Source organism: Acomys russatus, chromosome 26 (genome assembly GCF_903995435.1).
Source record: "Acomys russatus chromosome 26, mAcoRus1.1, whole genome shotgun sequence".
In the NCBI taxonomy this organism is placed as follows: Eukaryota; Metazoa; Chordata; class Mammalia; order Rodentia; family Muridae; genus Acomys; species Acomys russatus.
The window spans coordinates 10,018,601-10,023,720 of NC_067162.1; the positions used below are offsets into that span (position 1 = coordinate 10,018,601).

Genomic DNA, 5,120 nt, shown 5'->3' on the forward strand with positions numbered 1-5,120 from the left:
ATGTCGGCTTTTGTGCCAGTACTGTATTGTTTTTATTACTATGGCTCTGAAATACACCTAAAGATCTGGAATGGTATTTTTTCCAACATTGACTTTATTGCTTAGGATTGTTTTGTCTATCCAGGGTAAAAATGTGTTTTTGAAAAAAGCAGTTACAGGTTTAAGTCTCTGATTTGTCTATGTGATTTCCAACTTTCCCACCACCAACATGGTAAAGTTTTATCCTGCCTTTGGTGAGCCCCAAATAAAAAGAAATGCCTTTAACAAAGACAGTTTCCAAGTGTCTGCAAATAAAATAACTTAAACATTTAAATCGCTGGTTAAATTCACTTAATAAAAAAATAAGCAATGCTTCTAAAACTGTAAATAGGTTTTCTGGGGCCAGAGAAATGGCTCAGTAGGTAGAATACTTGCTACTCTTTTAGTGGAGCAGGGTTTAGTTCACAGCACCCATACTGACAGGTGACACCACCTGTTCCCAACACCCACAGTGACGGATGACACCACCTGTTCCAAACAACCATACTGATGGGTGACACACCCTGTTCCCAACACCCATACTGACAGGTGACACCCCCATTCCTGAAATGCATACTAAAGGGTGACACCACCTGTTCCCAACACCCATAATGACAGGTGACACCCCCTGTTCCCAATACCCACAATGAAGGGTGAAACCTCCTGTTCCCAAAACCAATACTGACAGGTGACACCCCCATTCTCAACACCCATACTAACGAGTGACACCACCTGTCCCAACACCCATACTGAAGGGTGACACCACCTGTTCCCAACATCCATACTGATGGGTGACACTATCTGTTCTCCAGATCCAGACAATATATCCTCCTCCATCCTCTGTGGGCATCTGCAGTCATGCCAGCATACACAAAGACACACAGACACACACACAGATACACACACACACAGATACACACACACACACACACACACACACACACACACACACACACGTGTAAATAATAAACAGGAAAATCGCCATGCAGGAGGATGGCCAATTCCCAAGGGAAGATGGGCCTTCAGCTCCAAGGATGGCTGCTCCTAGAATGATGATCAAGGTTCCCCCATAATTTCTGCACTCAGATAATGTAAATCGCAATAATTATGTCCCCTTACAGTCTATGAGTACTGATGAGAACAACTGTCACAGAAATCCAGATGGCCCCTGACATGTGGACAGCAACGCAGGGCAGAAGCTGTACCATTCTTGAAGTAGTGTGCCATGGTTGTCCCTGATAACTGACATGTGTGCTCAGGCTTCTAAGACTTAGGAACTCACATTAAAACTATGTCGCATTTTGATTTATGCCTTAATGGCTTGCTGTGAACATCATGGTTCTTAGGGACCTCCTGGTGGGAAAAGACCGAGATTTGGGGAGCACAGATTTTATGATAGCACATAACAGTTTGTTGCATGATGTACTGATATTGTGATGTTCTGACTAACAATATCTTGTCTTCCAGAATTCCCTCAGATGATGCTGTGAGCTCTCAGCTCCACATTGTTTTCCCATTTCTCCCTTAGAAAAATTGAGACTTTAAAAAGACAAACATTCAGATGTGAGTACACATTCTACAATAACTGCAGAAACCCGGAAAGTAAAAAGGGAATATTGCCAAAGTGGAGATAGGAGATCAATAAAGAAGTTAATACCTTTTAAAAATAATTTTAGTTTTTGAGATTATAACAATTATATCATTTCGCCTTTTCCTCCCTCCAAACCCTCCCACCTACTCACATCTCATTCTATTTCAGATTCAAGACCTCAGTTGCACACACACACGCACACACACCACCACACCACACACATACATACACACACTTAAACATATAAATACAAAACAATCTGCTCAGTGTGTATGATGTTTCTTCCATGCACGTTTTCAGGGCTGACCATTTGGTATTGGAAAATTAATTGGGTGCTCATCTCTGAGGAAGACTGGTGCTTCCTGTTTCAGCATATGTCCAACTTTGTTTTGCACTTGGCTTGTTGAGAAAGTCCAGTCATTTCTTGGTTGAAGTCACAGATTTTGTCTTTGCCTGGCTGGAGATCTCTGAAAAGAGCCCCTTGGTCTGGTGTGGTGTGGAGCTGTGTGCCCATCACCAGGGTCACCTTGTTTGATAGCCATCCTTCTCATTGTGGATATATCACTCTGTACATATTACAGGAATAGAAAGGCCTAAGCTGAGGCTGAGTTATGGCATTTCTGTTACTTTGGCCCCAAAGTTAATCATACAAGTAAACCTATGTGTCCTATCATGCAGGCCTTATATCAGGACATATGTTTAGAACACCTTCTAACACTGAGCACACTAACTACAGATGATGTCATGGGGAGACCTTGCTAACATCCAGAGCATATGTGTCTTGTGCTTTTGATCAACAAGCAAGCTCTACTTAAGCTGTGAAAGCAGCTGAGGCATTAGCTGGTACCAGATCCCCATTAACCCAGTGTTTGTGTGTCCCAAAAGAAACATTTATTTAAAATCCATCTGATAAGAACAGTGAGCATCAACAACACTGAAACACAGTATATTATATCCTGGAAACATAGTCATCTACTCTAAATATTATTTCACATATTTCTTTGTTTCTTACAGCCTACCAGTCTCTGGGCTCTCAGGCTACTGTGTGTTTATTTTTCTCAGTCCTAAATCTCCACTTCTATTGCTCACACTGTCGTAGAGTGAGTCAGTCTTTTATCTGTCTCGTATGATGGGCGAATCTCAAATATTTACTTAAGTGTTTATGTAATGATATTTTCCGGTATGTTGTTGGCTGTTATAATGAGAATTCAGCCAAGAAAGCTACGTGATGGCAGCTACTTGTAACAAACAGTCAATGCTGGGAAACGATTGTGTGGACATGGAGGCTGAAGAACAGAGAGGAAGTTTATATTTACATTGAAGGGATCAGCGGCCATGCTCACACGTGCAACGAGGAGAAGATGGTTAGAAACTGATGGTTCAACGGACAGACTCTGGAGAGCCAGCACTAGAAGATCCCAGAAGGGGAGAGAACTTGGCAGTTGATCAAGTTGATTAAATGATAAATGAGGTGTGCCCAGTGGGGGCAGGAACGGGCCATAATTGCCTAGAAGAACGGCGTGGGTATGGATGGTCTTTACCTCTGAGAGATGCAGCAAAGCTGTGTTGACACAAAGCGCAGCTCTCCCTTCAGAGGAGCGAAATGGTTTATCCTGGAGCAGCTATAAGTCATCACAGCCCAGGAACACAGATTTACAGATTTAGACATCCCAAATACACAAAGTCCACCAAATTTAAACATTGAGACAATTAGCAGCCTAGAAAAATGAGCTACGAATAGAAACAGATCATCCTCAAAGGACGGAAAACAAATGGCTGATAAGCCCTTTTACCATCAGCGTCTTTAGCGTACTAAGACTGGAGCTCAGCTAATGAGACCCCTCATCACTGGGAATGCGAAGGGCAGCGCACTGCGGTGGGTCTGAGGACATGGCAGCTCTGACACCCAACGGGGAGAGACGTACACTGCCGTAGACTCTTTGGAAATCAATCTTCGAGTTTCTCCAAAAACCCGGAACTGGAACTACCACCTAATCATCTGTCACTCCTGGGTATATACACAAAGCACTTTTATCCTACTCCAAAAGACAATTATTTCTAAGAGTTATTGTCAGGTCCCTTCTGTGCTGCGCCAGCCTCTCCACCCAGACAGATCTCCCATGTCCTTCTTAAGAGTCCAGCCTGGTGAGTCTCCCTGACCCTCCTCATTCACCCCTTCTCCCAAACCCACAACATCTACCTCAGATCCCACACCCAGAGTCCCAACCTAGTCTGGACGCCCAGTCAACCACTAGCTAGCTGCTACCATCCAACCCAGACTGAGAACTAAGAAAAGAATTTCACATACCAAGACTTCATCACAACTGTACCAACAAGTCAGCATCTTCTTTCCAAACCCCACCAGCCTAGTAGAAAAGTTTGATCACCACGGGCCATTGCCTGCACAAGACGGCTGTGGTGGCGGGGTGCCGCCTGCCTCTTCACCCCGTTGGCACTGCCCCTGGATTACTCCCACTACATCCCCTTGCCCACTGGTGTGCTGAGCCTGGCCTGCTGTACCCTCTATGGGATCTCCTGGCAGTTTGACCCTTGCTACAAGTACCAAGCGGAGTATGATGCCTATCTACTGTCCTGCCTGCATCTGCACAGGCTCACCTCCACATCAGTGGTGCTGGTTCGGAAGGACGGCCTGCACAGGAAGAGGCGGCACCACACAATAGCACTGGCTGCCCTGGTGCACTGTGTAAAGGAGGGTTATGAGCTCTACGCCGTATGACTGCAGGAGAGTGGGACACGAAGCAGAACCGCAGGGCCCACAGGGCTCAGATCCCTAACACTTGGGGTTTCCCTGTGATGCAACAGCACCTGGGAAAGTGTTTGGTTTAATACTTGCTATTTTTTTTTTAAGCAGAAAATAACAGATCGTGGGTATGCCAGGGGTTTACTCAGCCCGTTACACTAAGATATCTATTTCCATAAGCCAGGAGGGGTCGGGGGGCGGGGCGGGGGATGGCAGCCAATGCTACTTTCTAAGGGGTGTGAATTCACCGTGGGGGTGTCTTAAGTATTTTGTTTAAGGGGCTGTAGGGACGGCTCAGTGGTTAAGAGCACCGCCTGCTCTTCCAAAGGACCAGGGTTCAATTTCCAGGAACCACATGACAGCTCACAACTGTCTGTAACTCCAAGATCTGACACCCTCACACCAATGCACATAAATTAAATCAAATTTAAAAAAAGAAACTTATTTAAAAAGTATATTGTTTAACTAAGCCATTCAAAAGCCAACCAGAAGCTATTGACCATTAAAATTATGAGAATTTCAAAAAAATAAGAAGGATGCTTAATTCTCATCATGGAAACTGTTAACCAAGAGGGCATTACTCTCTAAACATATATTCACAGAGAGCTCTGATGCACTCGATTTCATTTTTTTTTTAAAGTTACTACTAGAGTTAAAGACACAGATCAGCATCAAGCCATGAATAGTAGATGATTTCAATACCTCGCTCTCTCAAATGGGCATGTCATCTGCACAAAAAATAAACAGATA

At 44.2% G+C, this 5,120-nt stretch overlaps 1 pseudogene; it reads left to right on the forward strand.

Annotated features, from left to right (window-relative positions):
• Nucleotides 1–4,346, forward strand: LOC127209643 (transmembrane protein 11, mitochondrial-like; annotated as a pseudogene).
• The last annotated feature ends 774 nt before the right edge of the window (nt 4,347–5,120 follow it).